At 35.3% G+C, this 13,920-nt stretch overlaps 1 non-coding gene across 1 annotated transcript; it reads right to left on the bottom strand.

Moving 5' to 3' along the window:
• Positions 1-7,217: 7,217 nt before the first annotated feature.
• Positions 7,218-7,321, bottom strand: LOC125925019 (U6 spliceosomal RNA). Its single transcript, XR_007458673.1, has one exon. It is a non-coding gene; the product is annotated as a U6 spliceosomal RNA (small nuclear RNA).
• Positions 7,322-13,920: the final 6,599 nt, after the last annotated feature.

Here is a 13,920-nt window from a genome sequence, read left to right as displayed (position 1 = left end):
AAGACATCAACACACGCACAAAAACCACAGTAGGAATAGAGGCAAGAAACAATGTATCTATAAAATAACCAGAAAACAATTTACAAAATGGCAATAGCAAGTTCTTGTCTACCAACAATTACTTTAAACATCAATGGATTAAATTCTCCAATGGAAACACACAGAATGGCTAAATGGATAAAAAAAAACAAAACAAAAAACAAAGATCCAATGAAATGCTGCCTACAAGAGACTTGCTTTAGCCTTAGATGCACATAGAATGACAGTGAATGAATCAAAAATGGTATTTCAAGCAAATGGTAAACAAACAAAGCAAACCAAACAATAACAATAAAAAATAGGGGTAGCTATACTTTTATCAGACAAAATAGACTTTAAACTAAAAATGGTAAAAAGAGACAAAAACCATTATTATATAATGATAAAGTGATCAATCCATCAAGAAGATATAACAATTGTAGATATTTATGAACCCAACATTTGTGTACCTTAAAGCAACTAAAAGAGCTAAAATGAAAAATCAACAGTAATATGATAATAGTTAAGGATTTTTATACCCCCTCTCAAAAACAGATAGATCACCTATACAGAAAACATAAGGAAACATCAGATTTGAGCAACACTATAAACCAAATGGACATACCATATATATGCAGAACATTCTGACAACAGAAGAATACACATTCTTCTTGAGTGTGCTTAGAATATTTTCTAGGATAGACCATATGTTAGGTCACAAAACAAGTCTTAGAAAACTTAAGAAGTTTGAAATCATACCAAGTTTCTTCACTGACCACAATTGTTTGAAACTAGAAATTAATGACAGGAGAAAAACTGCAACTCATCAATACGTGGAAATTAAACAACAGCTTCTTAAATAATCAACAGATCAAAGAAGAAATTAAATGGAAAAGAAAAAGGTGTATTGAGACAAAAATGGGAACACAACATGACAAAACTTATGCAGCAAAAAACAGTTTTAAGAGGAAAGTTCATACCAATGAACACCTACATTAAGAAATAAGAAAGTTCTTGGGGCACCTGGGTGGCTCAGTCAGTTGAGCATCTGTTGCTTGATTACAGTTCAGGTCATAATCCCAGGGTCATGGGATTGAGCCCCATGTTGGGCTCCATGTTAGAGTGGATCCTGCTTAAGATTCTCTCTCTCTCTCTCTCTCTCTCTCTCTCTCTCTCTCTCTCTCTGTCCCTCTAACCCACTCACAAAAGCAAGAAACATGAAAGTTCTCAAATAAATAACCTAACTTTATACCTCAAGGAAATAGAATAAACTGAACCCAAAGTTAGCAAAAGGAAGGAAATAAAGATTAGAGCAAAAATAAATGAAATAGAGAATAGTAAGACAATAAAAAAAGATCAACAAAGAGCTGATTCTTTAAAAAGATTAACAAAATGTATAAGCTTTTGGCAAGATTAACAAATAAAGACCAAATCAATAAAATCATATGAAAGAGGAGACTTTACAACTGATATCACAGAAATACAAAGGATCATAAATAGGTATTATGAACAGCTATATGTGAACAAAACAGACAACCTACAAGAAACAGGAAAATTCTTAGAAGCATACAACCTATCAAGATTGAATGAGAAGGAAATAGAAAATCTGACCAGACTAATTACTAGTAAGGAGATTGCATGAGTAATAAAAAAACTTCCAATGAAGAAAAGCCCAGGATCAGATGACTTCACTGGTGAACATTTAACCAAGAATGCCAATCCTTCTCCAATTATTCCAAAAAATCAAAGTGTAATTTTATGAGGCCAGTATTACCCTGATACCAAACCAAAAAAGGACACTATAAGAAAACTACAGGCCAATATCTATGATGAATATAGATGCAAAAATTCAATAAAATACTAACAAAATAAATTCAGTAGCATGTGAAAAATATAATGAACTCAGTAGCACAAAAAAAGACCATTCACCATGATCAGTGGGATTTACCCCTGGGCTGCAAGGATGATTTAATACACACAAATCAATAGGATACATCACATTCATAGAATAAAAGAAAAAAATTGTATCATTTCAATATACATAGAAAAAGCATTTAACAAAATTCAATATTTGTTAATGATAAAACACCCAGTTAGGTATAGAATGAATTACCTCAACATAATAAAGATCATATATGATAAACCTACAGCTAACATCACAGTTAATTGTAAAAGGTTGAAAACTTTTCCTCTAAGATCAGGAATAAGACAAGCATGCCCACTCTTACCACTCTTATTCAGCATAGTGTAGAAATCATAGCCAGAGAAATCAGGCAAGAAAACAAGTAAAAGTCATCAGAATCGGAAAAGACAAAGTAAAATGGTCTCTATTTGCAGATGACATAATTTTATATATAGGAAAATCCTAAAGAATCCACCAAAAGCTGTTCATCTAAAAGATAAATTCAGAAAAGTTACAGAATATAAAATTAACATACAAAAAATCAGTAACCTTTCTATATACTAGCAGTATTTTTTTATTGGAAAATGAAAATGACTCCATCTACAAAATTAAAATAAATAAGTAAATAATGCTTAGGAATAAATTTAACCAGGAGGCAAAAGATCTCTACACTGAAAACTGCAAGGCACTGATTGAAAGAAATTGAAGAAGACACAAATAAATGAAAAGGTATTTGTGTTCATGACTTAGAAAAATATTATTAAAATGTCCATATTACCCAAAGCCATCTATAGATTCAATGCAATTCATATCAAGATTCCAATGACATTTTTTTTTACAAAAGTAGAAAGAGAATCCTAAAATTTATATGCAACCACAACGATCCAAATAGCCAAAGCAATCCTGAGAAAGAAGAATAAAGTAGTAGGTATCACATTTTCTGATTTCAAGCTATACTATAAAGCTATAGTAGTCAAAACAACATGGTACTGGCATAAAAAGAGACATACTGTTCAATGGAATAGAATTGAGAGCCCAGAAATAAACCCACTTACATACAGTCAACTAATATTTGATAAGGGATCTTAGAATAGTCAATGGAGAAAAGATAGTCTTTTCAATAAATGGTGCTGGACAGATTGGATATTCGCATGCAAAAGAATAAAACTAGACCCCTATTCTTCACCACTCACAAAAATTAACTCAAAACAGATTAAAGACTTAAGTGTAAGACTGGATACTGTAAAATTCCTCAAAGAAAACAGGGAAAAAAACTCATTGACATGGGTCTTACCAATGATTATTTGGATATGACACCTAAAGCCTATTTAACAAAATAAAAAATAAGCAAGTGGGACTACATCAAAAACTTCTGCTCAACAAAATGAAAACACAACCTATCAAATGGGAAAAGAATATTTGCAGGACAACAAAGAGTCCAATTAAAAATAGGCAAAGGACCTGAGTAGAATAACTGGAATATTTTTCCAAAGAAGATATGTGAATGGTTAACAGGTACATGAAAATCTGCTCAACATCACTAATCATCAGAGAAATGCAAACCAAGGCCACAATGATACAGCACCTTACACTTGTTAGTATGGTTATTATCAAACAAACAAAGGATAACAAATGCAAAAGAGGGTGTGGAGAAAAGGGAACACTTGTGCACTGTTGACGGAGTTGTAATTTGATCCAGCTAGTATTGCAAATGAATGAAGTTCCTCAAAAAATTAAAAATATAGCTACCATATATGATTTAGAAATTCTGCTTCTGGATATTTATTGAAAGGAAATGAGAACACTATGTCAAAGATGTATCTGCGCCCCTATGCTCATAGCAGCATTATGTACAATAGCCAAGACATGGAAATAACCTAAGTTTTCATGAATGGATAAAGATGTGATCACACACACAGCCATAAAAAAGAATGAAATCTTGCCATTTGCAACAACATGGACTTTGAGAGCATTATACAAAGAGAAAGACAAATACTGTAGGATCTCATTTATATATGCAAACTAAAAACAAAACAAAGATTTGTGGTTTCCAGAGGTGGGGGTTGGAGAAGGGATAAATGGATGAATGTGGTCAAAAGGTACAAACTTCTAGTTATAAGGTAAGTAATTACTAGAGATGTAACGTTTAACATAATGACTATAGTTAATACTGCTGTGTGGTACCTTTGAAAGCTGTTACAAGAATAAATCCTGAGTTCTCACTACAAGGAAAAACTTTCCCCCACCCCTTTCCCCCTATATTTATAGGTCATGGCTGTTAATTTATTGTGGTAATTTCACAATATATGTAAGTCGAATCATTATGCTTTACACCTTATATTTATACAGTACTATATGTTTAATATATCTCAAAACTGGGAAAAAGAATGAGACCAAGAGAAATTTAGAGCTCGTGTTGATGTCATATTCCTTCAGTTTTAAGATGTCTTCGTTGTTTATAAAATTGGTCTAATTAGTTCAGTTAAATAAAAATACAACCACGCAAGTATTATAATGTTACTGAGAGTAGAAATAGTAAAATAAGTATCTTACATTCAAAGATATAATTATATGTATTCTCTTTGCAGTTACTTGTTTGCTTGTGTACATTTAGACTCTGCTCAGACACAATTTAAAAAGATCATCTATTGGGGCGCCTGGGTGGCTCAGTCGGTTAAGCGTTCAACTTCGGCTCAGGTCATGGCCTCACAGCTCATGAGTTCGAGTCTTGTGTTGGGTTCTGTGCTGACAGCTCAGAGCCTAAAGCCTGCTTCAAATTCTGTGTCTCTGTCTCTCTCTGCCCCTTCCCTGCTTGTGCTTGGTTTCTCTCTCTCTCAAAAATAAATAAACACTAAAAAAATTTTTAAAAAAAGATCACCTATTGACTTATTCCAATAGGAATGCTCCCTATTAAGGTGCAAATTCTCTAAATTTGTTGGCGATCCAGTATAGTGACTCTAGTGTCATGAGTCTTCATTTACATGCCCTTCCTTAACAATGTCTGAACAGGTTTACTTGATACTTTTACAAGATCAACAAAAGAATTCTTTGAAACTTAAAATCTACTTTTTAAAATATTCAGTTTATAGTTAACAGAAGCTTAAAGACCATTCTTTGTTTCAGGTTGCTTGCAGCATTTTTCCCAAACTTCAGAAAATTCATGGCACAAGTGTCACTCCTTATGGCTCTTCTACTTTGGACAGTCATGGAGCTAAAGTGTAGAGCTTATATACAATGAAACACATAAAATGGAATTCTAGCAACTGCTATCCTATTGTCTGAATTGGCTCTTTGGTTGAAAACTATCAACCATTTTCTTGCTGCTGGTGAAGTCCCTAGGTGGGCATGCTTAGAATGAGTTTTGGTCTATTTTAAATATTTTAAATATTTCTTTTTTCTTAGTTTTGTTTCTGCCTCTGATTCATATGGTCTACTGCTAGATCCTACATCTGATAGCAGTGATTGCTTGCCTGCCATTGTTCAAAGCTCATTGTAAATGACAGATGCTTTCTGTCCGAACTTCATGAATTCTATCAGTTTTAATTCTACTGCTTCTTCTATCTATTGCTATTGCTCAAATAGATACAAGAGGGAGTTGTAGGAACTACAGTTCTCTTGTGTGACTCCTTCCAAATGCTCTTAAGTAACAAGAATGGCTCAAATACTCTGAATGAGTTTTGGCAGGAAATATAATATTGCCTGTACTGAGAGATGCTGGGAGACATTCATTACAGAAATTCTTTCTAAATCGGTTTCCTTCATTGTTGTTGACTATCTTTTACTTCAAACCAATATAAACAAAAAGAAACATGCAAAAAAAAAAAAAACCCAAACAAAACAGAACAAACAAACCTGTTGCCCTGTGTTCCTGTATTTGCAAAAGGTTGTGGATTAGAATTTTGCTTATAAGAACATGTGGATTACACTGGGATCTCAAAAATCGCTTTCTTTAGGCTGTTTACAACGCATGCAGAGAAAAGACTGGTCATAAGAAAGAGGTGATTCCAAATCTTTGAAAGATGAAACAAGAATCAGTTAGTACAGGAATATTAGGTGGTTCCAAATATTAGGTTGTTTCTTGAGCTGAATAAATTCCAATAAAGAAAATAAAACAGTTAGCAGCAGCCTTTTCCAGAGTCAAGGAATAAAAATAATCCACAGACAGGATTTTCCTAATCTCAAGTTACTTCAATTTTTTAATATTTGCTGTTTGTCACTCTTAGAGTCCAGTACTGAAAGTGAGACACATAATGAGGAAATTGCAAATGAACATGAATAGGATATAATTAACCATACCTATTTTGATCATTTGCTCTCCTTATGGACTCATGTGTCTATGACTATTTGCGTTTTATACACTTATGGGAAAAAAAGAGGTGCAGTGAGGGAAGAGAGAAAGATACTAATACATGACTCTAATTTATATAGATATGTTCAAAACAGGATAGTTTTAACAGCTGAATTCCATCAAACAAAAAGTTCTATCACTTTGTAAAGAATTCCATGACTTCCAGTTACTTTGACATCTGAACAAGATTAAGTAAAACCATTCAGTAAAGTTCACCCAGTTTTCATTGCTACATCAGAGACCTGTGCCACCATTGTTCCAAGTGCTACTCTATCCTCTCCAGGGTTTCTGGAAAAGCCCAGTTAAGAGATTTGTAAGAAATTTCTTCCATTAGGCAGAGTTCCCCCTCAGCATTTAAGAGAGAATATTCTCTTTCAAGTAGCTTTTCTTCATGAACTATTGAGATATTGTGTCACATTTGCTGTTAGGTTTCAGTGCCCACTCTGAAGGGCACTGAATACTTCTCCTTGTCCTAGCAATGAAATCATCCTGGGATTATTACCAGAACAGTAGATGTTACTGCAGAAATGTAAAGTGAAAGATGAACAAATGCTGAGCTTTTTTTGCATGTTGAAATAGATTTTTGAAGTTCAAGACAAGGTGATAATATTAAGGAATTTTGAATCACAAGAGCTGTGTTTTGTATTTTTCAGAAGGAGAAACTGGAAAGTTCAAAGCATAAAGTTCATGCCCCCCCAAAATGGTTTTCTCCCTCAATCTTTTTAATTTTTAATATTTATTAATTTTTTGAGAGACAGAGCACAAGCAAGGGAGGGGCAGAGTGGGAGTGGTGGGGGGGAATACAGAGAATCCAAATCAGGCTCCAGGCTCTGAGCTGTCAGCACAGAACCTGACATGGGGCTCAAACCTATGAACCTTGAGATCACTACCTGAGCTGAAGTTGGATGCTTAATTGACTGAACCACCCACATGCCCAATCTTTCTTTTTTAAATATGGAATGTTTCATGAATTTGTGTGTCATACTTGCATAGGGGCCATGGTTATCTCTGTATCATTCCAATTTTAGTTTATGTGCTGCTGAAATGAGCACCCATTTTTCTCAATCTTGATCAAGACTTTCAAGTTGGACTCAGGAAGATAATAGGATAAGAGAAACAAAGTACATCAGAGTGAGTCCTGGGTGGGTGTCTAAGCTACAAATTGGATGCTATGTCCTCTCTGTGATTATTTCCAAGTGGAGGCATATGATAGAACTTCTTATATCTTCCACTTAAGTTTGTCATTCAGAACACAATGTGGAGCCCAAGGAAGCTGGCAAAAATTGCGACTGTCCAGTGCCACATCAACTTAGTGCAGTAGCAGTGGAGCAGAAATGGTGGTGGGATGGGACTAGGCAGATCACACTTGAGATAGCTCTCAAGACCTTTTCCTATGGCCCTTAAAAGATTCAGGGAAAGTAGAATGATATCTCATGGCTCAAGAATGTCAAAGAAGTATAGCAGATCAGAAAATGTTTCTCTATATGGAGAGGGGAACATAGACAGTGAAACAAAAGCTAGGACCAATGGGATAGTGGATCTCCGTGGATGCCAGCATGGGAGCATGAAATGCTAGGGACCAAGGAGGCTGAAAGTGTCAGCAAGTGACCAGATTCTTCCAATAATCAACTTTGCCCTGCTCCACACACACCACCACCACCACGACTCACTAATCCCTACAAACTTAGGTAAGAATCCAGAAACCTGGGAGAGGAAGACAGGGAAAGAAAACTCTTAGAGGGCTAGCGTAAATTTGAAATTACTAATGTTAGAATTGATTAAAATCAGGTAGGATAGGGATCTGAGTTTATTTATAAAAAATGAAGGAGGCATATTATCTTTGCATATCTGAATAATAGGACCTGATAATTTATACTTGCTATGTATACTTGATTTCTTCCTATTTCTGTTACAGAATATTGATTAGAAATCTTAAGATACAGACTTCTTTTTTTAAGTTTATTTTCAGAGAAGAGAGAGAATACACATGAGCAGGGGAGGGGCAGAGGGGGAGAGAGAGACAAAGAGAGAGAGGAAGAGAGAGACAGAGAGAGGGAGACAGAGAGAGGGGGAGAGAGATCCCAAGCAGTCTCCATACTATCAGTGCAGACCCTGACGTGGGGCTTGAACTCATGAACCATGAGGTCATGATCTGAACTGAAATCAAGAGTTGGCCACAACTGACTAAGCCACCCAGGTGCCCTGAGAATTATTTCTTAAAGATTTCTTAAACTAGGTGTAAAGCAGAATTGTTTACCATGAAAAGTCACTCAAGAAATCCCTTAGGCCAAGCATACAGTGCAATATACTATATATTTACTCAATTCATTCCACACAGGCAGTTTTTCCTCCAGGGCTCAAGAATAGCTCTTTTTTCAGGTGACACCAGATTAAGTTGTGTGCTTTGTGTCTTGAGATACTTAGATTGCAAGAAACTCCCAAAATGAGAGACTCATGGGATTGGATATCAGGTGAGGGAGGATTCATTCTTTGCACCTGCCACTCTGAGGCATTGGATCATCCAGCACAAAGAGGTCAGTTTTTCCCACATTGTTTAATTCTCTCCCCTACACATATGCTTTCAGTCTCTCTACACTTATTCTTGTGTATTTGAGTAAAGTGTATATGGGCAATTGGACTCTTGTGTTCATTCTTGAAGTTTTGATTTGGACATTATGGTTCTGGGCAGATGGTCTTTGTAAGCAGCCTACCTGGCTTGACAATTTTGGGTTGGATCCAATATCATTTAAACTCAGCCTTTTTCCTTCCAATGCTAAGTATCTGTTCTCTTACAGTGTTAAAATGGGCTTCTTTCTTCACCCAATACACAAACGTTTTGATAATATTTGCTAACATTTTCAAAACTGCACCTGACTTAACTGCCTATTTGGAAAGGGCAAACTTGAAAGATACTTTTAACTTGAGTTATTTTTTTAATATGAAAATTTATTGCCAAATTGGTTTCCATACAACACCCAGTGCTCATCCCAACATCCCAACAGATGTGCTCCTCAATACCCATCTCCCACCCCCCATCAACCCTCAGTTGGTTCTCAGTTTTTAAGAGTCTCTTATGTTTTGCCTGCCTCCCTCTTTTTTTTTTCCTTCCCCTCCACCATAGTCTTCTGTTAAGCTTCTCAGGATCCACATACGAGTGAAACCATATGGTATCTGTCTATGACTTATTTCACTTAGCCTAACACTCTCCAGTACCACCCACATTGCTAAAAACAGCGAGATTTCATTCTTTCTCATTGCCATGTAGTATTCCATTGTGTATATAAACCATAATTTCTTTATCCATTCATCAGTTGATGGACATTTAGGCTCTTTCCATAATTTGGCTATTGTTGAAAGTGCTGCTGTAAATATTGGGGTACAAGTGCCCGTACGTATCAGTACTCCTGTATCCCTTGGGTAAATTCCTAGCAGTGCTATTGCTTGGTCATAGGGTAGAAATATTTTTAATTTTTTGAGGAACCCCACACTGTTTTCCAGAGTGGCTACACCAGTTTGCATTCCCACCAACAGTGCACGAGGGTTCCCATTTCTCCACATCCTCTCCAGCATGTATAGTCTCCTAATTTGTTCATTTTAGCCACTCTGACAGGCATGAGGTGGTATCTGAGTGTGGTTTTGATTTGCATTTCCCTGATGAGGAGTGATGTTGAGCATCTTTTCATGTGCCTGTTGGCCATCTGGATGTCTTCTTTAGAGAAGTGTCTATTTATGTTTTCTGCCCATTTCTTCACTGGATTATTTGTTTTTCAGGTGTGTGCAAAGCCATTGTTGATGGCAATTCAGCTTTGAAAAGCAAAACTAGTTATACACACTTAATTGTGATCTCAGATTCCATAAATATATTCTTTAAAAGTAACCTTTTGTGATTATTTTAAGCTAGGAAAAAAAATTACACTGAATTTTAGTGTTACGGATAATAAACATTAAAACTTTTTTAAATATTTATTTTTGAGAGAGAGACAGAGTGCAAGTGGGGGAGGGACACAGAGAGAGAGAGAGAGAGAGAGAGAGAGAGACAGACAGACAGACAGACAGACAGACACAGAATCCAAAGCAGGCTCCAGCCTCTGAGCTGTCAGCACAGAGCCTGATGTGGGCCTCGAACTCAAACTGTGAGATCATGACCTGAGCTGAAGTCGGACCCTTAACTGACAGAGCCACCCGGGTGCCCCTAGAGTTACCGATTCTTATTAGTAATGACATAATTATAGGCATAGTTACAGGTAGATAGAGGTTTTGTGGGAATTTCAATTTCAATTTATGAAGCTAAGAATACAATTCATGCTTGATCAACATGGGTTTGAACTGAGGGTCCATTTATACAAATTGTATTTCACAAATACAGTGCTATAAATATATTTTCTCTTTCTTGTAATTTTCTTAAAATTTTTTCTAGCTTACTGTATTGTAAGAATATAGTATGTAATACATATAACACACAAAATATGTGTTAATCAACTGTTGATGTTATTGGCAAGGCTTCTGGTCAGCAGTAGGCTATTAGTAAAGTTTTGGGGGAATTGAAAGTTACATGCAGATTTTCTACTGCATGGAGGGCTGGCACCTCTAACTCCTGTGTTGTTCAATGGTCAACTGTATATACAATATTATGAAGTTGAATTTAGGCATTAAAATTAAATTTAAAATGAGATTTATGTATCCGAATTTTAAAAATTAAGTTGACATACACCAGAAAATCACACATTGCTAGGGCTTCTTCCCAGATCTCAGAAGGGGTCCCAAACAAAGTGCCCAGAAACATATTTTTATTAGATGCATGATAAATATCACTTTGGACACAGATTACGGGACATTTCCTAAATAATAGACATTGAACTGGACACTTTATATTTTCTATCTCACCTTCTATGTGTTATTTAATACAGCTATCTCATTTACAGGTTAGGAAGGCAAAGCTCAAAGAGGGTGAGAAACTTGCCTAAGGTCACATAGAAAAAAAACAAAAAAAAATTTCATAACAGAAAAAATTCTAATGCATTCAGGTCTGATTCATTCCAAGTCCTTTATTCCTTTTTTATGATACTTATTTAAAATTTGATCAGCACAATTTAAAATGTTATGTTAGCGTCAGTCGCACTTAAACCTAAAGAGACAAATATGTCCTTCCTTCTTCACCCATCCTTTCGATTTGACATGTAAATTAAATCTTGACATTGGATATATGCTTTACTGGCCAATATTTTGACAAACAATAGATTTGTGTCTAGATTCCGGTAACAGTTACGTGTTGTAGAAGATTCTGGTAAAAATCAAGCTAGGCAGAGTATTTTAAAAACCTCAGTAGTGCTATTAATATTCAGGTGAGTAACACTATTAATATTCACTTACCAATATGTTAAAAACTGAATAGTCTTACCATGTTCAGATTCATCCTGGAATACTGTGTTTGGTGGGAAAGAATCTGTGGAAATATTGGCTTCAGACTTGGGCTTATAATTCAACTGAGTCCCAGCTCTAAGTTTTATAGAAACACAAAGCACAAATTTTTCATACTTTGATTACTATCTGCTCAGGTTATTGATTTTTTGCCATTTCTCTTTGAGCCTAGAGCTTGACGTTTATTATGCTTAGCTATAGGACTCCAGAAATCTTCAGGTTCCAAGGATAGAGCAGGTTTTGTTTGGTGGATTTACAATTTTTCAGGCTTCTGGGTGTGTTAAAGTAAGAGGTTAAAAAAAAAAAGAAAACCATCTGTCATTACATATGTATGTATATATAGAACATTATAGAACATTTATCTATTTACATATTGGTAAATGTTATTTGTGTTTGGATGTAGTGGTTCTTGACATGGTGATCCCCTAGACCCTCACCAGTGGATGTCATTTTGTTTCAAGAGCATGTCATAGTTTATTTGCTGCTTTGAAACCTTCAGCTACATGATCCTTTTGTTTTTACCCTTGGTTTCATGGTAGGTCTTTCAGACTGTACCATGACTTCGTTCACATCATCTTGACTTAACTTTAATATGTCACAGATCAAGTATCTAATTATATGCTTTCTTGCTTCCTATGATTTCTCACTGATGGTCCCCTGTCAACACCAGTTTTTAAGTTGATTTTCTTTGGCAATCATGCCCCTGAAATTTATATATGTATATATTTATGTATTTTTTTACCCTGGAGTTTGGCCATAGATTTTCAACATCTGGGTTTTGATCAAGATTTTAATTTTGTTCTAGTGACTTCCAATTTACTACTTTCTCAGGCAGGCACTTTGGAAAGGGTCATATGAAGAGAATTTTTTCTATTCTTCATTGACAGAAATATTATCAATGTAATATATATGCATAATACAGATATTTTTGTGCCTTAAAAAGAACAATGGTAATTGTTCTTCAGATAAGAGTGGGGGGAATGACCCCTTTATAGAAAAAAAGTTTTTCCTTATTTACATTTTTAAAAATATTCTTATTTTTGAGAGAGAGAAAGAGCATGAGCAGGAGAGGGGCAGAGACAGAGACAGAGACAGAGACAGAGACAGAGACAGAGACAGAGAGAGAGAGAGAGAGAGAGGGGAAGACACAGAATCTGAAGCAGGCTCCAGGCTGTGAGCTGTCAGCACAGAGCCTAATGCAGGACCTGAACCCATGAACCACAAGATCATGACCTGAGCCGAAGTTGGACACTCACCCAACTGAGCCACCCAGGCACCCCAAGGTTTTCCTTAATTTAACTCATAGTAATAAATGTTCCTCAGAGTCAGGGCATAAAACAAGCACTGTTGAAAGAGAATTAGAGTCCTAATATATTACTTTTTAGTATCTGTTTTTTATTTTGTTTTATTATTCCAGGAAGTGGTATTATTGATTGATTGGGATCCAAGAAGTGATTAAAAACATACATGCCCTATAAAATTGTGAATTTGCTTAGTCTTTTCCAGAAAATTGCTTTTATCTTTCTAAGTGTTTAAATCTAATCACTGCTGATACTAGGTGATAAGCCTTGGCATTTAGAACATAAAATGTTAGATAACCCTAGTTCACTTCATTGACTCTTGGATGTCTACTGTGTGGCAGAAAATATGCTTCACTGATGAGAATATGAAAACACGTAATGTATGCCCTCACCAAGAGCTCACTATTAATGATAAAAAAGAAAATTAACAAAAAGGAAATAGGCTATTTATAAGGAGACATGGTGGAATAATTTTGTCTGAGAAATTTCATCAAATATTATATTCAGAAAATATATTATCTCTGTTCAATTAAGTTGTGGAACAAACACTAGAACAATGCATCACTGGTCTCTACAAATTTATTTTCTCAAAGGAAATAGTAGGAAGAGTAAAGCCTCAATCTGGTGTCAGGCAGACCTTTGTGGGAGTTTTAGCTCTACCTACTGTTGAATGTATGCAAAGTGGTGATAATGTTATATATTGATAGATTTTATTACGTTATGAGATTATCTACTTCATAATGGTTTGATAACATTAGCCTTCAAAATGTTTATTAGTTTTATCATTACTAGAATTGATGAATGGTGTAGAGATCTAAGACTACTAACCAAAGTAGCCAAGAGAAGATCATGATATAGGACCATTTTCTCTTCTCTAAAAATTCTTAAGAAATGAAAAAAGGAATTGGATGCCCTTAGAAATATTTTCAAAA

This window comes from Panthera uncia, chromosome F2, assembly GCF_023721935.1.
Source record: "Panthera uncia isolate 11264 chromosome F2, Puncia_PCG_1.0, whole genome shotgun sequence".
Taxonomy (NCBI): domain Eukaryota; kingdom Metazoa; phylum Chordata; class Mammalia; order Carnivora; family Felidae; genus Panthera; species Panthera uncia.
Note: the sequence above shows the minus strand (reverse complement) of the source record. Positions and strands in the feature narration are given on the sequence as shown.